Source organism: Tamandua tetradactyla, chromosome 6 (genome assembly GCF_023851605.1).
Source record: "Tamandua tetradactyla isolate mTamTet1 chromosome 6, mTamTet1.pri, whole genome shotgun sequence".
In the NCBI taxonomy this organism is placed as follows: Eukaryota; Metazoa; Chordata; class Mammalia; order Pilosa; family Myrmecophagidae; genus Tamandua; species Tamandua tetradactyla.
Window position 1 is genome coordinate 140,210,606 of NC_135332.1, and position 26,012 is coordinate 140,236,617.

General features: G+C 41.6%; 1 pseudogene; it reads right to left on the reverse strand.

The window, feature by feature from the left end:
• Positions 1–5,095: 5,095 nt before the first annotated feature.
• Positions 5,096–8,049, reverse strand: LOC143686849 (mitochondrial ornithine transporter 1 pseudogene; annotated as a pseudogene).
• Between the last annotated feature and the right edge of the window lie 17,963 nt (positions 8,050–26,012).

Below are 26,012 nucleotides of genomic sequence, written 5' to 3' on the forward strand. Positions count from 1 at the left end.
TTGCTCTGCACCCATGTATTGGGAGAGAAATCAACATCTAAGTGGTGGGCTAAAGATAGATAGCCAAAATGAAGGGGAAGGGACACAGCCCTGAATACAACATGAGTCTGAGAATAATTGGAAAGTGTAGGGACATTTTTTGTTTGTTTTCACTTGAAATGCACCAAGTCTTCAATGAATTTGCTCTTAGGATAAGTTCTGGACATGGAGTAGTGTCAAGTATCTGTGTGGGGGGCTAATCTCTGATATTTCTCCTAAAAGAGAAGAAAGCAACCAGGTGCCTTATTTATCTGAAAGCTCCCTGGGAGTTGTGCAATTCCTAGTGGAGTGGAGGTCGGTGAGGTGCCATCCATCACACAGAAAGCCCATCAGCGGGCTGCAGACCTCATTTTGTCCACTGCACTTCAAATATACAGGCTCAGGCTTGACATTTGCCAAAGAACAGCTAAGCAAATGGTGGTAAAATGATGCTCCACCAAGTCAGCCCCACATCAAAGGGGCTAAATGGAGTTTTCCATTTGAGAAAATAGACTCTGCAGAAAGATTGAGTTACAGGTCATTTATTCGGAAGTACTCTTCCTTTGCTGCCGTGCATCCATCATTTTAAATAAGACCAAACCTCTGTCTCATTGAGCATTTGTCTCATTTAAGTAAACAGTGATGAAGGAAGAGAGGATGCTGTGGAATTTATGCGTTTGAAATCTATAAACTTTATGCTTTCAGATTATGTGGAAAATATTGGAAGCAAATGACTACTGTTCCCAGAGATTGCAGGAAAGGAACTGGAGGCTGGGGACATAATTCCTATTTCTCTTCTACACCTTTATCTACAGTCCCACCAAAACCTCCTACCCCTAACCCCTTAGGATGTCCACCGTAACACCACAAAGTCACACCAGAATCAGGATTCCTAGGCATGGACAAAAATGCAGGACAATTCTACAACACAGAATTGAAAACCATAATTCTAAGAAATTGGGCACTGGCTACTAAGAATCCCCAGGCAAGCCTTCAGTTGGGCTTGAGTGTTATGTATAGCCTGGGGCTTGTTATTCTTTCTTGAGGGTGAAAAGGAAGCCTCTGAAAAACTCTTGGTATAAAAGTTCCACCAAATGAATTATGAAAAAAAAAGCTTTTAGTTTTCAGAGCTGTGTGAATTTCAGAATTTTTTGGATAAAGGATCATGGACTTGTAATAACATTTCCCTGAGGGTTTTTTGCTGAACTTAGCTCAGGAAAGTTTAGTCTGATATGCTTAAGGTGAAATGGTAGCACTTACCCCTCTCTTCCCCAGCATTTCCTCTCCAGAGATTTTATAACTGTGTGCGTGAGCATGCATGTGTTTTCATTGTTATTTCTTTTCTGTATTCGCATAGGCAGTGCTGGCTTCATCCCTCTCACCGATGCCTGCAAAGGTGAAACAAGAGAGAAATGGTAAAGGGCAAAGGCTCTGTGGTTGTAAGGAGCTTGGTTTAAATCCTACCTCTGGCACTCTTTAGCAGTTTGTTGGATTCTGGGAAGGGGCTTATCCTCTCTGAATGCCACAGCTTATTCAGCTATGAACCCTCCTGAAGGGTTGTCATAAGAATTAAATGAGACTATAAAATTGCTGACATTTATGGACTGCTTTCACTGTTTTAAGTTTTATACGAAGGATTATTTTATCCAATATATATCATTCCTATTTTATAGATGAGGAAACTGAAGCTTAGAAAGGTTACATGCCTGAAGCGACATTGCTTTTAAGTGGAAAAGCTGGTATTCATTTAGATAGACTAATTCCAAGTACTCTCAATTACTTAGCTATCGTAGGTCATTAGGTAAGATGTTTTGCACAGTTCCTGGAACAAAGCGACCTTACAATGTATGGTGCCGTGTTTTGAAGCTGTATGTACCCCAGAAAAGCATGTTCTTAATCTAATCCATTCCTGTGGATGTAAACCCATTGTAAATAGGACCTTTTGATGAGGCTACTTCAGTTAAGGTGTGACCCACCTTATTCAAGATGGGTCTTAATCCTATAACTGCAGTCTTTTACAAATGGAATGAATATAGATGGAGGGAGAGAGAAAGCTATGGAAGCAAGAAGCTGAAATCAACAAAATCCAGGAGAGAAGGGAGAGACCCACAAGTACTACCATGTGTCTTTCTGTGAGGCAAAGGAGCCAAGGTTCATTGGCAGCCAGTCTTGGGAAGAAAGAATCACCCTGATGATGCCTTGATTTGGTCATTTTCTCAGCCTCAAACTGTAACTAATAAATTCCCATTGCTCAAGCCAAACCATTTCATGGTATTTGCTTTAAGCAGCCTAGGAAACTAAAACATATGGTAACCCTTATAGGGTTGCTGCTGCTGTTGGTAATGATAATAAAGGAATATTGAGTGTTTTTTTTTTAATTAGGTAAATAATTTAATGATAGAGTGCCCAAATTCCATTAAACACAATATTACAAGCAGCTATATTTTTGTATGAAGAACAGATCTGAAATGGTACAAACAGTAACCCAAGACTAAACATGAACTAAGCAAAATTGATTGAAAAAAATTTCTCCTGACTTAAATCCCTTCCACTCATTCCTATCTCCTACTCCCTCTCACTTACCTCAGATTGTTCCTATACAAGATACCTAGTTAAAGCTTTAACAGACAACATGGGAGGAAAAGGTCTGCTGACAACAGGCTGAGACTGGCCAGGAGCCCAGGTGGGGCACTGTGGCCGTGGGGCCACCCCTTTCTGCTGGGAACCAGGCTGTTTTCTATTCTGTTTTAATCCATTTGGTTCGGATGAAGCAGCACTTGGTAGCTATGACAGTTTGAGTAAGAAGAGAAAAGTAAAGTAGAGAATTGTTTTCTTTTAGAGAGAAAGCAAAGGAAAGGCCACCCTACCGCCGTGGAGCGCTTCAGGCGCATGCTGGCAGCCTCTCCCAGAGGTCTGCATGCCATGTCCATATGACCGCAGCACCTTGCTTCCCTGACCCTTTTGCTCCCCTGACCCTCTTGCTCCTGTCACTGTGGCTGTAGCTACCACAGAAGACTCATGGACAGCAAAATGTTTAGGGAAACTGGAGGTTGGACACAAACTGACAGTGATAGAGACAAGCCAACAGTGATAGACACACCTGGTATGGCTGTTATTAACCTCATTGGCTGCTTCCTTCCAGCAGTCCCAGCTAAGAACTCACCGGGAGATCCCTGCTGGTCTTGCAGCAGCATGGAATGTGAGGCTTACTTCAGTAGTGACAAGAATGGCCCTTTTATACCATATGGCCAAAGAACAGCTACCCACCTCAAGTCGTGAGGACCACATGACATGTGGGGTTTTTGTGTTAGTGCACAAATACGTACATATGGGGAAGGTTAATAAAATTGCTTTTTAAAAAATGTTTCATCACTTTATAAAGTTACACTCTATATAAAATCATCATTAAAGTTCACTGACTTCCACTACCCGATTTTAGAAGGCTCCAGCACTTTTAAAGTGTGGCAAGGAGTTGCGGACTTCAAGGTAAATTTCAGGATGGGCTAACTCTGACAATCCTCACTGCCTAGTCCAAGCACTAAGTTCTATTTAGTCCTGACTGAGAGGAGGGGACTTCACCCATGAGTACTGTCACTCAATAAGGAAACATGGAACAAAGGCGTCTCTTGAAGGTTTTGGCACTCACTGTTCCCTGGAAGGGTTTCTGGTTGGCAGAGATAGAGAGTCCAAAGTGGATGGACAGCTTCTAGATGGGCCAACAGGAATCCTGTCCAGACCAGAACCCAGAACCCAGAAGCTAAGAGCTGCTGTCAGCCACTGGGTCTCCATCCCAGCACAGCCCTGTCCACTCAGCAACTTCATCCATCTGAAGCCCAGCAGAGTAGAAGTTCTTTTACAGAGGAAAGAGGGAAGTTGGCACAGGTGAAGGCTGTGCTGCTTCCCAAAAGCATGATGCTGCAGGCCCCACCTAACAAAACAGTCAAAGGAAAGAATATAACCTCACTAAGGAATTGAATTGCTATTTCAGGTACGAGTGGAGCATCTTGGGAAAACCCAGGATGCCTACTGTGGTAGTTTGATTCAGTTGTCAACTTGGCCAGGTGAACATACCTAGTTCTGTTGCTGTGGACATGAGCCAAGGGTATGTGAACCTCATCTGTTGCTAATTACATCTGCAGTCGGCTAGGAGGCATGTCTGACGTTTGACTTAATTGGCTGGTGCTTAAATGAGAGAGCACAAGGTAGCACAGCCAAAGCAGTTTAACATACCTCATCTCAGCACTCGTAGCTCAGCCCAGGCCTTTGGAGATGCAGAAAGAAGTCACCCCGGGGAAAGTTGTTGGAACCCAGAGGCCTGGAGAGAAGGCCAACAGAGACCATCCTGTGTCTTCCTACGTAAGAAAGAGCCTCAGTGGAAAGTTGGCTGCCTTTCCTCTGAAGAACTAACAAAATAAATCCCTTTTATTAAAAGCCAATCCGTCTCTGGTGTGTTGCATTCTGGCAGCTAGCAAATTAGAACACCTACTCTGAAACTTTAACTCAAGAATATGGAAGCCATACCAGTATGCAGGTATAGTTCCCACTTAAATCTACTTGGATATTTTGGTTCTCAAGCTCCTTTGAGCTTAAAAACTTCTTTGACATTTTAAGTGCTTAGTAAAGTGTACATGTTAAGCAGACTTCAAGAGACCCAGCATCTTAAATGGGTTAAGCAATCATTTATAAACATCTTCATAGAAAGTGGTCAATGCTGGTTTTATCTGCGATATCTGAGATGATTAAACATGTTATCAAACAGTGTGTCTCAAACAACACACAACCAAACTGTATGCACATCTACAGGTTAATGCAAAAGCCCTGATATAGATATATATTTGACCTTTCAGAGAAGATACTTAGGGGCATACTTTTCTATTTCAACACAATTATGGGAAGAAATTATACGATGTAAAATAGAGGTCCATCCATAAAGTTTAAGATTTAGAAGAAGGGAAGACAAAAACATAAAATTCCAATGAAGTAAAAATAATTCCACATTGGTCTTGAACTCTGTGAAACCCCGAGATGAACTGTAGTCCTAAACATGTGTACTGGATCCAGTTATACCAAGACAACTTCAGCATGCTTCAAACGGGCTCATCATCAACTTCCTTCCGTAGCTAAGGCCCAAAACAGTGCCCCATTGTAGGTAAGGCACAAATCATACTAGGTTTCAGAGCAAGAGATAGGGCTAGTCCTTTATTTTTCACAACACTTACTGAGGTTCCAGTAAATCCTGCCTGTTTTCCAGCCACGGATCCTGAATTCTGGGTTTGATACAATCCACTGGGTATACAGCCAGCCAGAGGCAAATTCCACCAATTCCACATTAACATCAAAGTGATGGGGCCTAGCTCATCTTTTGCTCTCCCTAATGCAAAAGACGATTGGCTCAATTCATAGCCACTGTGCTGGTTTGAAGTTGTTATGTACCCCCAAAAAGCCATGTTCTCCTAATCCTAATCCAATTTTGTGATTAGGCCATACCTGTTGTTGGGTGGGGCCTTTTCTATTTTGTTAAAAAATTTTTTTAACATTTCGTACTGTCAAATATAACAAAAAAGCAATACATTTCAAAGTATAGTGTATCAAGTAGCTATAGAACACATTTAAGAGTTTGGTATGGGTTACAGTTCCATAATTTTAGGTTTTTCCTTCTAGCTGCTCCAAGACACTGGAGACTGAAAAAAAAATCAATATAATGTTTCAGCAGTCATATTTATTTGTTAAATCCTATCTTCTCTGTTATAACTCCTCCTTCTCCTTTGATCTTTCTCCCAATCTTTAGATATATTTTTGCCAATTCTAGAATCTTTGCTAATTCTAACTTTTTATGTTGAAAATGGGTGTCAATAATATGGGGCAGGCGGATGGGGCTAGTTGATGTTTTTGGAAAGGCTGGCCACTCTGTATTTCAGGATTTACCCGGCCTAAGAAACCATCTGGAGGTTATAGGTTTCTGGAAAGTAACCTTAGTGTGTGCAACTTTTGTAGACTCTTAGATAAAGCCCTAGGTGTTCTTTAGGGTTCACAGGAATGGCTTTGGTTGGGTTTTGGCAAACCCTGGCAATTAGCCTCTTCACTCTATTTGAACTTTCTTAGCCACTAATACCTTATTTTGTTATATTTCTTTTCTCCCTTTTGGTCAGGAAGGTATTGGTGATCCCATGGTGCTAGGGCCAGTCTCATCCCTGGGAATCATGTCCCACATTGCCAGGGAAATTTTTTGCCCCTGTATGTCATATCCCATATGGGGGGAAAGTGCTGATTTTACTTGTACAGTTGGACTTAGAGAGAGAGAGAAGCTACATCTGAGCAAGCAAAGAGGTTTTCTGGAAGTAACTCCTAGGCATAACCAGGAGCTTCTTTGCTTCTCTGACACAGAAATAGACATCACAAGAGCCAGCCTTAAGATCAAGGGCTTGTTCTATTGACTTGGAAGTCCCTAATGTTTGAGACAGGGGTTTCCCGGTGGTAAAATGTAATAGTTCCATACTTTTTCTCCCATCCCTTAAGGGGACTTTGCCAATACTTTTTAATTATCTGCCCAAAATACTCTGAGATGTATTTGGGTATTACATTAAGCTATACAGAATTACAAGTCCCCATTCCCATTCTGGGCTCCATGTATTTGGGTTGTTTAAATGAACTATTCAGATGGGTTGAATTAGATTATATGCTACAGAAAATTTAGGTTTTGGATAACCTAAACCTCTCTTCCTTTGGTTTCAAAAGCAGGTGAAATTCTGAAATACTGACAATGTCAACCTTACCCCTGTATTCTGATGTGCCTTAGTCCCAATCTGATGGGTTTCTTTCTTGTCTCTAGTTGAAGCCTGATCTCTTTTTCTGGTTTCTTTAACAGTTGTTGTATATGGCAATACTGACTTTCACAGCTTCAGAACTCCAGTTCTGAGTTGTAGGTACCACACAGGTAGCCAAAGATACAGGGAGATACAGGTTATACATATATTGCACAGCATCTCAAAATCTAGAAATAACATTTACAGCTCTGGACTGAACATGGGTGGAACCTTTTAAATTGGATTGTTTCCATGGAGATGTGACTGATCCAATTATGGGTGGAACCTTCTGATTAGATGGAGATGTGACCCCACCAACCCAAAGTGGGTTTTAATTAGTTTGCTGGAGTCCTTTAAAAAGCTCACACAGAGAACAGGCATAGAGTTTTGGAGATGCTGAAGATGTCAGAAGCCCCAGGAGATGCCAGAAGCCAAGAGAGCCAATTGAAACCAGAAGACAGGAGGGAAGGACCACAGACATCACCAGTGCCTTCCTATGTGACACAGAAACTCCAGACAGAGAAAATGCCCTTTCTTCTGAGAAGGTATCCTCTTGTTGGTGCCTTAATTTGGGCCTTTTCACAGCTTAGAAATGTAACTTGTAACTTAATAAATCCCTTTTATAAAAGCCAATCCATTTCTGGTATATTGCATTCCAGCAGTTTAGCCACCAAAGAAGCAGAAATAACCTTGCACTTTTCAAACCAAAGTGCTGGAAAGACCCCGGTAGAAGCCCAAGGGATTATCCTTTGTGAGGATCCTCTTCACAACAGACCCAATTGTATTATGGTTTTTGGTGATCTTTCCCAATCCCCCATTTTACATGGTCTGCAGGCAGCCCTTCAGGCACTCATTGGGGCAGAGCACCAGCACACCAAAGTCAGAGGAGAAGGAGCTGGCAGTGGCTTTCTGCAAGTCACTCAGCTTTGCATGCTTGTCCAGTCCTACTGCCTTCCTACACCCTGTTGGCAGAAGACATAAGAGATAATAAGGATGGAGTTCTCAGCTATGTTGGTAATCAGCTCCTAGCTGGTTCCCTTGTAGAAGCCTAGAAAGCCCACCTGGGAGTAGTTCTTGAGGCAGAAGTCATTGAGCCCCCTGTATAGGTCAAGGAACATCCGCATTTTCACTGCCATCATGTCAAAGGTCTGCCTGGTCAATATGCATGCTGTACCTCCTGCAGTGCCGCTGTGATGTTGCTGGCAGCTTGGATGGCAGGATTGAACATCGTGTTCATCCATTTGTCTGTTGGTTTCCATGAAAGACAACTCTCTGGAGCTTATGATGAGCACCTCATATCCCTCCAGGTGGGCTCCGCTGTCTCCTCTTGGTTCTCACTCCTCAGCCTGGAGAGGCATTTAAACTAAGCAATTATTTCAGGATGAGTGGACTATTGAGTCCAAAAGGGAGAGTGGTAGGAAATAAGGCTGAGATGTAGGGAATGATCCAATGAGGTTTGCCTTTTAGAAATCCAATGAGAAGGTGGACTAGGGACTGAGGCTAGAGAAGCCAGTAGGGACACTGTAGGAAAAATCCAGGTAAAGGAGGATGGGGTCTTATGTTATGACTGACATTGAACACATTATCATCCCTCTTCAAATGCTTCTCCTCCTGAGCCCCCTGACTCTGATATAAGACCCACCATTCCACCATTTGCTCATGGGCATCTCAAACTCTTATTTTATTGTGTTCCATATCCAACCAGTAAGTTCAATCTGTTGGTAGATCCTCTGAATCTTTACTCTCAATTGTTCCTTTGCTCTACTAACTGCCATTGCCTTCAATGACCCTGGAGGATTGATATTCTCCACCCTGACCCCCAAATTCTATGTTTTCTCTACCTCCAATCCGTTCTTTATCCTTGTCTCTGCTTTCATCCTTGAAATGCCCTAGTCTAATAAAATCATTTCCATTTCTCTCCTAAAGTTTCAGAAAGGTCCAGCATAAGTATGGGTCAAATGGGACAGACCCCTGACTGCCTGGGGGCAGGGACCTGGGTCTTAAAAGAACTGCATTGGGAGGTCTTTGGGATGGATCTTGTGCAAATTGTCAACGGCAACTCCGATGCGAGGTCAGCCATCTGAAAGCTATCAGCTTTAGTGCCTGGAGAGATGCCTTCCCTATAGCGCACCCATCCTCTTCCACCCAACTCCTGCTTCTTTCTCCCTGTGGCTGCTTTCTCAAACAGACTATCTCAGGACTGGCACACAGTGGCACTCAGTGCCTACTTGCTAAATTGAACTGAATTGAACCTGGTTCAGCCAGGTTAGTGATTCATTATTATAGTTATTATTATTGTTATTTGTAATCTAATCTGCATTACAGGGACTTTTCTTCTCCCTACACCTACTTACCTTAATTTAGAGAATCCTTTCTTTTTCCTTGCTTTATTGTGCTTATGGGAATCAGGGCCTGGCTGTTCTTTGGTCACTGAGGATCCTGAACACTGAGTATGTGTACCAGGGAGATCTGCCAGGCTCCTGGGGCACTTCTTGACCTGGATTGTGAAATCCTCGAAGACAGAGATTGAGCTGCCTTTACGATGGGGGGTTGGGGTGAGGCATCCTTGCCTGTCCAGGGTCAGAGAAGTGCTTATTTAGTAAATGAGGGCTAATATTTGGTTAGATGTGCAGCCCTCAGGAAGTCGTTCCAAGAACACAAACCGACATCACAGTCCACAAGTTCCCTGATCCAGTCTATCAACACACCCAGTCCCCACTACACCCCCGAATGGCAATCACTGAATTCTTTACCTTGCTTCATTATCTTCCTTTCAGATCTGCTGCCTAAGCCCTCTCTAAGCCCTTTTTGTCACCACACAGTCCAGGTACACTCTTGGTATGAGGGCTACCTGACTCCTCCCTCTGCCCTTCCTCTAGTCCCAGATTGTTTGTTCAAACCTGTCTTGTCTCCATTTATAATAGCTATTAGGGAATTCCTCCCCAAGCCGCACCCTGTCTGCCTTTGAGTATTAACGACTCACCTCTTGACCACAATGACCTGCTGGCCTCGTGCACCAGGACAATAGTAGCAGTGTCAGAGTGAGAGAAACGATTTCAACAAGTGGCTTCGGGGTTATTCAAAGGGGCTGTGGGAATGTGCCAGATGCTTGGTCAAAAGACAGGAGAACTTTAGATGGCAGCTTCTAAAAATTGCGTATGGGAGAAAACAAAATGGCAGATTACACATCACTCCTTTGCCAGGAATTTAGCAACTCTCACATCCTATAGAAAATCAAGCCCCTGTCAATATCATGCCCAGTCCTCCAAGGTTGGCAGTGGAAGAAGAGCCTGGATCTTGTGCTCCTGACTCTTGGGGGAAGAGCTGCCTCTTGGATCTTCCTGTCCGTAATTCTTCTCTCTGCCGAGGGTAGCATGAGGCTGAGACTATCCTGGGCTCCCCTGCTGTGTGCTCCTGTGGCATGGGCACTACCCCACTCAAAGCCCTTCTCCACTGACAGCATAAACAGCTGTTACTGGTCTGCCAGTTCCAGGGCTTTATCTGATATTCATCTCTGTATCTCAGGTCTTAGCTCAGCGACTGCCACAGGATAGGTGCTCAGTAAATGTTTGTTAAATGAATGGATGAATGAGCTTTGCTGAAGGCTCAGGGAGAGCAAAAGGGTAAACAGACCTAGAGAGCTAATTGTAACTAAGGAATCTGGCCTATAAATTGTGACTTACTCATCTTGAGCTTGTGTTCCTTCCAAGGGCCTCCCTGCCTCACTCTGCATCTGTCCCTTCCCACCTGATGCTACTCCAGCATGACTAGGCTTATCAAGACAGATGCAAGGGGTGAGAGCCATGAAAGCCTTCGTGGGATGATCTAGAGCCCACTCTCCAGGTTCCAAATTCCTTTATGAAGCTCTACACCTTTTTTGAGGATGGATCCTGAGTATGTCCACCTCTCTGAGAAGGTGGCTTTATTCTAGTCAGAAAGGCAAACAGTTGTCATTTCCCTTGCCAATTTTAAACAGTTTCTACTTGAATGTTGGGCCATTTCTCTTTATATTGTGATTAGCAGGAAAGAGTAGGTGATCATTTAAAGTGTCTGCCATGGGTGTCAGAAGGAGGAAAGATAGTATTTGTCTAGTTTATTTGCATATGGTCTCAACAGAACAAACTGCCATTCAACAAAAGAAGTCTAACATCCTCACTTGGGGGGGCTTATGTCATATGTCACCTTTGAAGGGTTTAATGTGCCCCTTATCAGTCTTCAGGCCTCCTACTCCACCATAAAGACTTGGGGAGCAGGGGATTTTAATAACTTATATCAATTTGTGATGTGATTTTTTTCCTCTTCTGAGCTATTAAAGGAAGCAACTGCAACAAGATGGTATCTCTCAAACCCAATCCAGTCATTATTATTTTTTTAAGTTTTAACATTTTATTATGAGCCCATAGTGGGATATTGAGCCCTTCGTGTGTCAAGCATCATTCCCAAGCTTCTGGCAATGATACATGGGTGAACCAGGGACAGCCCAGAAGCTTCCTCCCACTCTACCTCACCGAGGTCTGAGATGCATCTTCAACAGCATCTATAGCAGGACTCTACTGGTGGGAAACCAAGTGGTGAGGTCAACTGCAGCGGTCCTCTCTCTTCAAGAAATATTTTCAGAGCACCCACTAAGGTTGCAGGTCTTATATCATCTTCCTATATTGTCTTCAACAGTTTCTTAGATTTAGTATTTAATCTTTCACTTTCTCAATGGACAGCATATCTGATTTGAAGGTAAAGAATAGTATTCTGTTTGATGGGAAAAGATCGAATACCTAGGAAGTGTTTATTTTCCTACTGTTAAAATAATGTGTTTTACTAAAAGATAGCAGATAAAGATCTCCATGGGTGATTTAAGAAATGCATAAATAATGAATTAGAAGAGAAAACCTATTCTGCATCCCTTTTCATCCTACTGATACCTGAGACAGAAGAATATTACTTTTTCACTCTCCCTTGATCTTCCATTCAATAGTGATGCCAATAGCAGCATGTAATATTTAGGGTGACCATGTAATTTATTATACAGGCTGGGACCCTTTTGAAGGTGAACAGAGTGCTAATAATTATTACTACAGGGCAATCGGTTAAATTAGACATTCAGTCGCCTTACTACTGGTGGGAATGGCATGGATTCTGGAGTCAGGTCTAGATTTCAATCCTAACTCCACACATACTTACTCACTGTGTGAATGCAGACATAGTACTTCACCTCTAAGCCCCACTTTGCTTGTGGCAAAGATGAGGTATATTAATACCTATCTGGCAAGGTTGTTGGAAGAATTAAATGAGATAATATGTATGAAATCACCTAGCATAGTGCTGGCATTTCAAAAGTATCCATATTCTTTCTTTACAGCAATATGCCAGGATAAGTGACTGAGTTTACTTATTCATGTATTCTCATGCACCCATGAGTGAATTGGACAAGTGTTTATTGAGTAAAGCCAATGGCTCTCAGAGGGAGCAGTACTACTCTGCAGGGGATGTTTTGGAAATTTGTGGGGGCATTTTGGATTGTCACAATGACTGGGGGAGGGGGTTCAACCAGCATGGAGGGGAGGCTGCCAGGGATGCTAGATATCCTGCAACATGCAAAAGAGCCCTGCACAAGAAGGAATTGTCTCTCAAACCACATGGCTTCCTAGTGTCCCACTGGATGTTCATGTTGGTAAAAAAAAAAAAACTTCTCATAATTATTGAGCTTAGAGCCCGATTTATTTTACATGCAAGCATAAGAAACTTTTTGCAGATTTCTAATATGCACTGGGTTTCCAGGAAATGAATAAGATGTATAAATTAAGGGAAGATTGTGCTTTGTGTGGTTCAGACTTCTACTAAATATTTTCATCGTTTTGGAAAATCACATTACTAATGGCAACACCGCTATTGAGGGTAAGGGTAGGACAGAGAAGGGTATTTTAGTCACTAGCACACCACACCTGTTTTGTACTTCAGAACCATCACATTCACACGATCCTACAAACAGGAATATGCATCTGACTCTCTTGTCTTCTAGTGTGGTCTTACCTGAGGAATTAGTTACATAATTATTTCATTATGAATATATACAATCACCGTTTATTGTATTTATAATGATAGTTATATTTGTGATATTTTTAATATTTTCCTTTTATAACAGGACATTATATTTGTGGCAGAAGCTGACAGATTGCTCACCGAAATCCAGGTCCTTCTCTCCTGGACCCCAATTAGACTCTATTTCCCACACACCACCGCAGTTAGTGTGTAGCCTTATCCCTGTGTTCTAGCCAAGGGGACCCGAGCAGAAGTGATGTGCCGCCTCCAGCCCTGGCCCAAGAAAAGCTCCCACGTGCACTGGTCCCTGTCCATTTCTCCTCCCCAAAGATTACTTGTCTTCCCAGTCCTGTCAGAGGAGCTAGAAATAAACTTCTGTTGTGTTTAAGTCATTAAATACAGTGGCGTCTGTTTGTTATGGTAATTAGCTTACCCCAACAAATACGGTCTTCTTAGTTTAAACTTACGTGTGAATTCCATTTTAAGATAATTAAAAATATGCATATTGCCAAAAATTAGTTATAACAGAGACCTTCAATATGATAGGCTTAAGAGCTACTGGCATACGCTGTGGAAGGTTCATAAGGACTGAAAAGAAGTATAAGATGGGGTCTGTACTTCATCAGGCTTGTAATATAGCATGCTACCCAGACACACCCGTACATAGAATTAACCATTAAGGTAGTGTGATAAGAAGGTAGTGTGATAAGAAACCATTGAGTAGTATAGACTGAATGGCCTCCCACTTTTTTCCTATTTTGCAACCACGTAAGTTAAAAACTTTTTGAGCAAGCACCCCCAAAATATGTATATTTCATGGAATTCAAGACGTAAGCAATGGTAAATTATATTATTAATTTATGTACCACTAAGACAGAAAAAAAATCACTGACAATTAAATTGTGACACAAGGCTTTCTTTAGGCATCAATTGTAAAATGCATCCTGATATTAGAGCTATTAAAATGTGAAACAATGCATGTCTTAGAAACAATGAAAAATAGCCATACACTTCTAAGTGGATATTTATGTATGAGTGACATCCATTTAAAAGTATTCACATAAATGGAGTTTTAAAAGATTCAGATTTTATCATCAAAAGTTACAGACGGGAGAAGTTGCAGGAGTACAGGTACAGAGAGGGTTGTCTGATTGGTGTTGGGAGACACTGAATAAACCAAGGTAGCTTGAAGTATCTGAGATTCTGAGCCTCAGTGCTAGGGTGAACAACAAAAGCAGGGTAGCCAGCAGAGGAAGCTGCTTTTTGGGAAAAAAAAATAACATAAACAGAGGCCATCCAAGTGGAACCAACTTCTACAAAGTAAGAAATGATATCTGGGCCCTAGATTTATGGTCCATATGGCAAAGAACACTACCAGATTTTGGTAGGTGCCTCTTATGGCTGATTTTATAAGCCAGCTGCTGTGTAGTTCCAAGAGAACCAATCAAATGTTCCTGGCTCAAAATATCTCCCCTGCTAACTGTCAACAGAGCCTGAAATTTCTCCTTTGAAAATTAATCCCTTTCAGTTGAGGGACAGAAGTACCCTATTAAAATGCAATTTCCCCCAAGAGAAGTAACATCTTAATTTCTGCTGAGTTAACACTTCAAAGAGGACAAGTTGCTGGGAGGAAAGCACTATGGACATATCGTGAGTAAGAGTGAGTGGAAACCCCAAAAGGAGAAATGGTTGGTCTAACAGGGGTCTACCCTGGAATCTACTGATGCGACTTGTGTGTTCATCACCTGCATGTAGAGTCTTGGATTCCTCAGTGAATTCTCTGCATATGTGTATTTTTCTCACTAGGTAGTTTCCAGTAACAGAAAAATTTTAAGACAACTTCAGAAATAAACAATTTTAGCATTTTCTAAGTTACTAGCAAGAAAAGAAATCATAAGGGACAGGATCAAAAGATTTGAAAAATTAAAAAATTCTGCATAAAAGAAAAAGCTCTACCAAAATCAGGATTAAAGGGTGTAGTTGGTTGAAGGGTAGCTCCCAAAAGATAAGCCTATGTCCTGGAACCTGCACATGTGACCTCATTTGGAAAAAGGTTATTGACAATGTAATTAAGGATTTGCAATTAGATCACCCTGGATTATCTGGGTGAACTCTAGATCCAATGACAAGTGTCCTTATAAGAGACAGAAAGGAGACACCATGGGAGAAGAAGACAAGGCCATGTGAAGATGAATGCAGCAGCTGGAATATTGTAGCCACAAACTAAGGAATGCCTGGGGCCTCCAGAATCCCCCTGAGAGTTTTCAGAGTGAGTGTAACCCTGCCCAGAGGTGACATTCAACCAGGTTTTGAAAAACACTTGTCTCATTAGTCATTGTGAACAGGTATCTAAGGAAACATCTTCTATTTGTAGGCTAGAGAGATAGTTAGTTATGAATTAATCTCAACACAATCTGCACAAAGCTAAGTTGCACCCAGGCAAGAAGCTGTTGTTTTTACAGGAGATACAGGCATACCTTGTTTTATTACACTTTGCTTTATTGTGCTTCACAGATACTGGCTTTTTTTGTTTGCTTGCTTGTTTGTTTTTAACAAATTGACTGTTTGTAGCAACCCTGTGTTGAGTGAGTCTATCAGCACCATTTTTCCAACAGCATTTGCTCACCTCAGGTCTATGTGTCACATTTTGGTAATTCTCACAATATTTCAAACTTTTTCATTATTATAGCATCTATTACAGTGATCTGTGATTTTTTTTTAACATTTTCATAAATGTTTCTTGCAAAAGTCTTTTTAGTAAGTCAAAGCAATTCTGAATTTCATATAGAAAGTCAAGATGGCTTTGCAACCAGGAAAAACTTGCAAGTTAACAAAAATGTAAGCTCATCCACCTTTGTCCATGCTGCCAGACCATAATGCGTTGAATAGTTATGAGTATGGTAATTTCAGTTTGGTAGTGTGGGTGGATATGTATCTTTTCTTCTATGCATGTCTTCATTTTATTACTCCTCTAACCACACACGATCAGTGATCTTTGATGTCACTATTGTAATTCTTTTGGGGCGCCATGAGCTGTGCTCATAAAGAGTGCAAACTTAATGAATGCATATTATGTGTGTTCTGACTGCTTCACCCACCAGTCCACCAGTCGTTCTCTCATCTCTCTCCCCCTGCCCTCAGGCCTCCCTATTCTCCGAAAACAATAATATTGAAACTAGGCCAGTTAATAATCCTACAGTGGCCCCTAAGTGTCCAAGTAAAAGGAAGAGTCACACATCTCTCACTTTAAATCAAAAGCTAGAAATGATTAAGCTTAGTAAGGAAAGTATGTCAAAAGCCAAGGTAGGCTGAAATCTAAGCCTCTTGTGCCAAATAGTTAGCCAAGTTGTGAATGCAAAGGAAAAGTTCTTGAAGGAAATTAAAAGTACTACTTCAATGAACATAAGAGTAATAAAGCAAGAGTCTCATTACTGAAATGGAGAAAGTTGTAATGGTTTAGATAGAAGACCAAACCAGCCACAATATTCTCTTAAGCCAAAAGCTAATCCAGAGCAATGCTCTAACTCTCTTTAATTCTATGAACTAAGAGAGATGAGGAAGCTGTAGAGGAAAAGTTTGAAGCTAGCACAGGTTGGTTTGTGAGGTTTAAGGAAAGAAGCCATCTCCATAAAACATAAGTGTAAGGTATTGATGTAGAAGCTGCAGAAAGTCAACCAGAAGATTTAGGCAAGATAATTGATGAAGGTGGCTAGACTAAACAATAGATTTTCAATGTAGACAAAACAGACTTATATTGGAAGAAGATGCCATTGAAGACTTTCATAGCTAGAGAGAAGAAAACAATGCCTGGCTTTAAAGCTTCAAAGGAGAGGCTGACTCTCTTGTTAAGGGCTAATCAGCTGGTGACTGTAAGTTGAAGTCAATGCTCATTTACCATTCCCAAAATCCTACGGTCCTTAAGAATTTAAGCTAAATCTACTTTGCCTGTGCTGTATAAATGGAACAAACATTCATTTACAACATGGCTTACTGAATATTTTAAGTCCACTGAAGACCAATTTCTCAGAAAAAAAGATTCCTCTCAAACTATTGACAATGCACCTGGTCACTCAAGAGCTCTGATAGAGGTGAAAAATGAGGTTGTTTTTATGCCTGCTAACACAACATCCATTCTGTAGCCCATGGATCAAGGAGTAATTTCAGCTTGCAAGTCTTATTATTCAAGAAATACATTCTGTAAGGCTATTGCTGCCATAGATAGGGATCCCTCTAATGGATCTGGGCAAAGTAAATTGATTCTAAAAAGGATTGATTATTCTAGATGCTATTAAGAATAATTCATAATTCTTAGGAGGGGGTTAAAATAACAACATTAATAGGAGTTTGGAAGAAGTTAATTCTAACCCTCATGGATGGCTTTGTGAGGTCCAAAACTTCAGTGGAGGAAGTGACTGCAGCTCAGTGGAAATAGCAAGAGATCTAGAATTAGAAGTGGAGCCTGAAGATGTGACTGAAGTACTGCAATCTCATTACAAGACTTTAACAGATGAGGAGTTACTTCTTATGTAGGAGCGGAAAAAGTGGTTTCTTGAGATGAGATCTACTCCTGGTGAGGGTGCTGTGAACATTGTTGAAATGGTAACAAAAGATTTAGAATATTACCTAAACTTTGTTGATAAATTTGGGAGGATTGACTCCAATTTTGAAAGCAGTTCTACTGTGGGTAAAATGCTGTCAAACAACATCCACATGCTATAGAGAAATCTTTCATGAAAGGAAGAGGCAATTGATGCAGCAAACTTCACTATTGGCTTATTTTTAGAAATTGCCATAATCATCCCAACCTATCCCAACCACCACCCTGATCAGTCAGCAGCCTTCAAAGTTGAGGCAAGACCCTCCACCAGTAAAAAGATGATAACTCACTGAAGACTCAGGTGATATTCGTATTATTTAGCTATGAAGTGTTTTTTAAATAAGGCATGTACATTGCTTTCTTAGATGTAATGCAACTTCACACTTAATAGTCTATAGTATAGTGTAAACATAACTTTTTTTAAAAAACCATAACTTTTATATGCACCAGGAAACCAAAATATTAGTGGGACTTGCTGGATTGTGATATTTGCTTTATTACAGACGTCTAGAACCAAGCCCAAAATATCTCCCATGTATGCCTGTACAGTTTTGCACTCTTTTTGGAGAATCAAGTAAAAATCATTCTGAAGAATTGAGATATCACTAGAATTTCAGAAACTGGAGGATTTATCTTAAAAATATATCACAGAAACCATGAGAGTCACAATGTTTAGTAGACACAATTTTAGACAGTTCGATAAAAATGCACTGGATAGGTGGAAGAACTAAGTAATCATGAAAAGCAGAAGAGAAAAACTAATTAGATGCAAGCAGCATCTAATTTTCATTCAATTTTATCCAAAGTTTCCAAGAATGTCCAGCTTCTTAATCCTCTCCTCTCTGTTCTTGAGCTTCTGCATGTAGAAAATGAGGGGCCCTGACTAGATATCATCTAAGACACCTTGCAGCTTTAATAATATGATGACTGACATAGCTTTTATTTTTGCTATTATCTGATGCCTTCAGCATCAATTGGAAAAAAATGCTATGTGCAAATAGGCACTTCTGTGCCTTGATATTGACCTCATCCTTCAGATCTGATAAACAGAACTGGTATCCTACAACTAACACTCTACTTTTTCCTTCCTAGCTGTATCGTTTAGGACTCTGGTTTGCCAATAACAGAAGCTGGGCATGATCTAGCTTAAGTTGAAAGGGAACACACTGGTTCACATACAAATCACTGGAAGGGCCAAAGGACAATGGTTTCAGGGATTCAAACACGGTCAGGACTTGCCGTACTCTTCTCTGAGATGGCCTCAGACATCTCCATGCATCTCTGGTCATTCACCTTATGTCCAGAGGAAACTTAGCTCTCTTCCTCCAGTTCAAGTTTGAAAATTCCCAAGTCCTTCCCTGGTTGCACAGTGGAATCACATGCACAACACCTGAAGCAATTTCCGGGCCCACAAGTGTGAGATATGCTGATTTGTCAGCCTGGTCACATGCCAAAACTTCATTGTCAAGAGAATTTGAGTCTATTAAGGAGTGGGAAGAAAGGTGCTGAGCAGGGAAACAGAAGATTGGGGCTGTATTTGTTTTCTCTTGGTGTATAACAAATTACCACCAAATTAGTAGCTTAAAACAACACCCATCTATTAGTTCTCAGTACTGTTAATCAGAAGTCCAGGATGGCATCCCTGGGTCTTCAGGAGCTCACAAGGCTAAACTCAAGGTGTCAGCTGGGCTCTGTTCTCATCTGCAGCTTGGGGTCATCTTCCAAGCTCATATAATTGCATCAGTATCAGTTCATTATGGATCTAGGACTGAGGTCCCCGTTTTCTTACTGGCTCTCAGATTCAGAGGCCACTTGCATCTCTTACCACATGGTCCCCTCCATCTCCGAAGCCAGCTATGGAGAATTCCCCTGTGACACATCTGTCTCTTACTTTGAATCTTTTAAAATCTTGTTCACCAGGGAGAGTGCCTTTGAAGGCTCACCTGAGGAGTGTTTAATTGAATAACTGTGAGAAGGTGTGCACTAGAGGGAGGCTGGGCAGGGCGTGGGTGGGAGGGCTCTTGGAGGCCTGCCTGCCACAGCTGCTATCCCAGCTTAGGTGGTTTAAATCAGTCTCAAGCAGATATATCTGAAATAGTCAGTCATCCCAAGATTGTCTACCTAGAGCTTGAGCAACTGATCCAAAACTTGTCCTTAAACTCATATAAGCCAAATAAATTGATTGAATACATTTTAAATGATTAATCTGATTGTCTTAACATTTGGATGATAAAGTATAAACTAAACAATAGCATTCAGTTAGGGGCATGTTTTGAACACTTTCTGCATGTTCTTCCCCTAAATATAACTGTTTGATCCCATGGACTAAATGTGGCATCCCTTTATATACCTCCTTAGGATTTGATTCTTTTCACTCATGATCTTTGCAACATGCCTGATTACATATTTAGCACTTTTCTACTGGATTCTAAACTCCATGGTGATGCAGAGATGGCATTTCTTATTTGATGGAGCATCCCCAGTATGTAGCACAGTGCATGGTGCACACAATAGACACTCACAGAATGGAAGTGGACAGGGGCTATTTTATGCCTGACTCATTTATGTGTCCTGCCTGCTTAGGGCAGTGCCAGCACATAGTAGGTGTTCAGTTAAAGCAGAAGGAAGAGAAAGAAAAAAGGGAAGGAGGGAAGAAGAGACAGAGGGCACAGAGCTGGGCCTTTAAAAAAAATCCCAGGCAGGCACCAAGTGCCATTCTAACTTGATTAAAATATACAAACACTTCTCAGCATTTCACTTCCAAGAAAAATTGCTTAAGCTGATCTATTTATTTAAAAATGGTTATTGAGACTCAAAGTCTATGGAGCACAATAGACAAAGGGGCCCCACACCCAAAGCTGGCATCAGGTACACCCAGCGGCTGTTTATCTGGCTGGGTCTGTGCCTAGGACCCGCCCACATAGTGCTATTCTCTGAGTGTGTTTAATTTCTGCCCTCAGTCACCTGACCACCCCTGGGCTCTGCACAGATGAGCTGCGCCTGGATTCAGTTACTCCTGTACAAAGGCAAACACACTCATCCCTCGGTCTGTGTGAGACTTTAAAAGCAGACAAGCCGAAGGCAACAGTGACTCACAGAACCTGGGATGGACTCTAGACAAAGAGGTTTCTTCTAATGTCTGGGAAGGTCAACAACCGCTTGCCTGTTAACTATCCCAATAGCCCTGGGGATCTGGCTTTGGAAAAGGACTGAAGCCATCAGACATCTCAGAAAAAGTACATATACTGGGCCCAAAACGTCAGTAAAAATGCACAAACAGACCAAAAATGGGGAAATACGTTCCAGGACCACTGTGAATGACATTGTTGGTCCTTCTCATCAGCGACCCCCCAATGTGTCCCTTCCGTCACCCCGGCCCCTCTTTAACCCACCTCTCTTCTGACCTTTTAACTGGAAGCCTAAAGGATCATATTCTCCTGCCTAATGGTGGAGTTGGCATCCTACTTTTTCTTTCTCTGATGCAGGAGAAAGAAATCAATATTTGTAGGAGGAAGATATTCATAGACCTGGTCAAGACGTGGGGGAGATACCACTGGGAAAGAAGAATTGTCCAAGCCAGTCCCGTCTCAATCCCAGACCATCTCTATCATTCGCTTGCTTATATTACTGTGATTGTTTGTGTGATGACAAATCCCCTCACTTATCTGGCAGTTCTCCAGGAGAATGTCTTATTCATCTTTGCCCTCCTAGGCACATGTACCTGAATGCATAAATGCTTAGTCAATATTTGTTAAACTTCAGATTCTGTGCTTCATCTTCTTAGGTGATGGGAGCCACAGTGAGAGGTGTGTTTGTATTTGTTTTAATTTAATTTTATGGTGGCAACATATAGATACAGATAACAAAATTTACCATTTTAACCATTTTAAGTGGCATTAGTGATATTTACAATGTTGTGCTACCATCACCGCTATCCATTACCAAAAATATTTCATCACCCCAAACAGAGGCTCTGTTGGCAATAATTCCCCTTCCCTCTTACCCCTACCACCCCCACCCCTGACTACCCCGGCTCTTGGTAACCTCTAATTTACTTTTTCTTAATTCACTGAATTTGCTTATAGATATATCCTGTAAGCAGAATCACAATATTTGTCCTTTGTCTGTGGCTTGTTGGCATAATGTCTTCTAGGTTTATCCTTTTGTTTCCCCACATCCTCACAACACTTCTTTTCCACTTTTTAAAAATAGTCTTTCTAGTGGGTGTGAGGTGGTATCTCACTGCAGTTTTGATTTGCATGAGTATATTTGAATGGGGAAGGGTGTTGGCTGTGCCGCTTTAAGCCAATGATAACAGTTTGGAATCTCGGGTTCCTGTTCAGTGGAATCAGGCTGTAGAAGGAAGAGGGAATGTGAAAGTCCTTCAAGCAGCATAATTCATTGCATACATATAAATTAGCCTTAGGAGCTCACATGTGCCTTCCCGCATTCCTCTCCAGGGGGAGCTGAGCTGCTAGGACCAATCTGTGAAGCGCTAACTTCATTTCCGTTTATTTAAGCTGGGCAAACCTTGTGACTTGAGGATCTCCCCCAACTGGCCTGTTGCTGCTTTGGAAGAAAAAGGGTCCAAGTGCCGAGGTGATTTGAAATCTTTTATTGTGGAAAGTCTCCCGTCTTGACTTTCAACCTTCCTTCTAGGCAATAAGTGAAGATACTTTTCTAAACAGCTAAAATTCGCGTTGCTATCCAAGAGCTACTGAGGGAAGAAAAGAAACCCTGGAGTTTAAACTTGTTAAATACGTTCTGGCAACTCTAAAGGCTATTTAAAGACACACATACACACGCTTGTGTCAGTTGCTGTTGCTGCCATTTCATCCTTAGGATTATTTAGTTTACGAAGACCACAGTACAGTACATGCTTCCCATCAAATATCCTAGCCAGGGAGTTAGCTATGTAATAAGGATTTCCATATATGGGAGTGTGACTAAGAACTGAAAGAAAATGTGACTGAGACTGTTGGCTATGAATCTTGGGTACTTCCCTGACAAGGCTAAAAAAATAAAAAGAATAACAAAACCTGCGGCGCACCGGAAATGCCTGACTCCCGGAACAGCTGAGCACAGTTATGTGGGAAAATGCATGGGCTCTCAGGCACCAGCTCCTGGTGGAAAGACATCGTTAAAATGCTAGTTCCCCATTTTTACACCTTTCAGATGACTAAGTGCCTCTGTGGGGACTTTTGAAAAAGACCTTGGCCCTTCAGGCCAGGACATTTTGAACGGCCTTTCTCACAGCTTTAGCTGTATGTTCTTTTGCAAATGGCTAAATCCCTCAACCTCTTAAATTTTGTTTTGAAATAATAAATTTCTCCCCAGGTTTCTTGGTTTTCAGAAGCTGGCACAGCATGTTTCGTTTGGGAACAACTGGAAGAAAGCAACTTTACTGCCAAAAAAAAAAAAAAAAAACTTTCACGGGCTTTGAATTTTACAGAAAGGCATGTGCCGTCTGCCAGGTGTAGGTAAATGCAGTAGAAGTGAAGTAGTTTAATCCTCAGAATTGTACTGCTGGTGTAGGCCAAAAATATCCAACGGGTTACAAAGTTGGGCCACATTAATGAAATGTAAATCAGAAGGGATGAACGTAATATCTTTCATTTCGCTTCAAAAATATGGCTGCACACCTAATTTTTTTTGGGGGGGGGGGAAGGGGTCCAGTGGTCTTTGCTCCAGTTTCCATTCTGCCTTGTCCAGCCCCCCACCTGGTCAGGCACGTGGGTGAGGTGGGGTCAGGTGGGCCTGGATTACTGTTCCTGCCCTACCCTTCCCTTCCCCCTCCCTTACCCAGGTGTGTGTTTGGGGGCAAGTCACTTACCTTTGCTGATTCTCAGCTGAAAGCAAGGACTCTAGGAAACCTCTTCCCACAGACAGGTAAGGATTAAATGAGATGACAGCTGTGCAGCATTTATCACAATACCTGGTGCTTCTTAAGCTTTTACTAAATAAAACCTGTGGTTCTTGGGGTCATCTGCTTTGACTGTGCACCAATTTTAGAGGACAAATCGATCAGTAGGATCCACCCAACTTTTGGTGTTTCTGATGTAAACCAAATTCTAAAAGGGTCATTAAGTTGACAATATTAAAGCCAAAATGGGTGTCTTCAGAATAACTTAATATACATAGGCTGAAGAACTTTGAAACCAGCTACACAGTTGCAGTAATGGACTACACATATATTGAACATATCAGTAGATACCCTCCAGCCTCCTCTCTGTTTTCTCTTGAGAAACCCCAGGTTGAGTGTCGGGGCCTCCCCAGACTGGTACACATGTGGCTGGAATCAGTTGCTTCCAGGTAAATTTGCTCTATTATTTAAGCTTTTGCATTCCCTGGCTACAACTCTTCCTAAATGTCCCAATTCATGACTGTGTTCTCCTTTCTGTTCACTGTAATTTACATTTCTTTTCTTCTACATCTTTCTCTCTTTTTCTCTCCCTTTTTTGGGGGGGGGGGTGGATGGGGGGTGGGAGGGAGGTTGCCAGAGGCATTATTTTTTCAGACTAATGCTGTTATAGAGCGCTTCCTTGTTATAGTGTCTGTTTAGGTTCAAACCTATTGCTCAAGTCAACCTCTTTCTGCCTCTACTTTCCCATCTGTCAAACAGGTGTAACAATAGGCTTGAGTGACTACACTATTTAATATATTATACTCAATAACATAACTATATTGATTAAGTGCTGACAACATTTCTGGCTCCTATTGAGTGCTATGCAAGTACTGCCCACTGCTCTGCCTCCTTGTGCAGTACTGCTCCCCTCCCCACACTTTGTGGGCAGCCTCCTGTGGGCCTGGACGGGGTCTGTGCCTAAAGTTTGTTGGTGACAGAAGCGGCATGAAACCTCTCAGTTCTGAGGAGGGTTGGGGGGGCCCCAAATACCCAACTTATTGGTGAGAACATAACCTTGTGTGAGATAGGGCCACCTGCCTTTAGGGCCATCTGAAAACCAGCTTTACCTCTCTCTCCCTGATGAGCCTCTTTCTGGGAATGTCCAGGGAAGATGGCCTTAAAGGGACAAGGCCCACACCCTGGCCCAGTCCAACTTCAAAAGTGCTAAGCAACTGGAATTGCTGAGGCCAAAGGACTGGCTTGTGCAAAACTCATTTTTATGAGCGTCTTGTTTTATTTCAACCGAGTTAGCATCGCACATGTTTGGCATCTCCTCCAAGGGGCCTATCAGTCAGCCAGAAGCACATGAAATGGAGCCTGGGCTTTCGGTGATGGCATGTTGACTGTATTTGAGGTTATTAAATCTTGAAAGTGTGGAAAAGAAAATGTCTTAATGCTACCAGTGGAGAAGAGAAAGCACACACAAAATCTGCTAATGTGAAGACAGTATGTTGGGAAATGGAGCAAAAGGGAATTTTTCATTACTTGTATCTGGGTCTTATATTACAGTAGAAAGTATCTGGCTCCTATAGCAGGTTTTACGTAGACCCAGTCCATAACTACTAAAGTACTCCATTGGGCTAGAATTTAATCAAATATCTTGATTTCTAGTTAGTAGATTTGTGGCAAGCATCAGTGATAAAAAATAAAAAGCCCACCTGAAGTATTCCATCTTGGATTTAATAAATGTTCCTTCTCAAACTCAGGTTGAAAAGAAGGAATTCTCTGATGCAGACCAGGGAGGGAATGAGTTCCCTCGTTTTTTATTTTTCGACTTACTTAGACAACACATTCATTTTATGGAGAACTCCTGGCATTAAATTTGATGTTTCAAAGCACTAGAATTCATTTTTGAGGTGATATTGTAAAACAGCATCACATCGTTTTAATGAATATTTTTCAACTATCAATACAAGCCAGCTGAAATGTTTCCCATCTCTCTTCACTCCTACACCCTGCTTCAACTTTACCATTCTCCTCAAGTCTGTCTCATTTCAAGTAAGATCCTCCATCCCAAATTATGAGAAATTAATAAAAATCAAATTAAGCCATGATGAGGGGAAAGATGAGGTTCACTTGCACACTTTCATTATAACTTATTTGGATCATACAAAAGGCCCTGCGCTTTTATATTTGTATTTTATTTCATTCAAATCCATAAGAATATACATAGCATTTGAGAACCTTTCAGGAAGATGGGAGGAGGTTGCATAAAAATGCAATAACTCCTCAAATATACAGCCAGAGCTCTCTTCCAGGGCCTCATGCTGCAGGAAAGAGTAGAATGTCCTGATCACGTAGATGCTGGTTCCATTGAACTTAGCTCTTTCAGACAATAATTGGAGTCTTATGTTTGACTCTGAGTACCAAGTTAAGACAGCCATTGTGAATCTGTAGAACCTCCAGGGAGGCTGAGAAGGATGTAATCCAGGCCAGCTGAAGTGTGCTGCTGGCTGGCAGGGAGGTTCTGATTGGGACACAGTGCTGTCTCTGAGGTCTGAAGCTCTGTCATGAGAAAGAAAGAGCAGTGCGATCAGACTTCAGCACCTCACAGCAGTTGAGCAGGAGTGGAAGGAAGATTCAGGAAAGCTGTTTTCATTTGCACACTGCCAGAATGCAATATGCCAGAACTGGAATGGCTTTTTAAAATGGA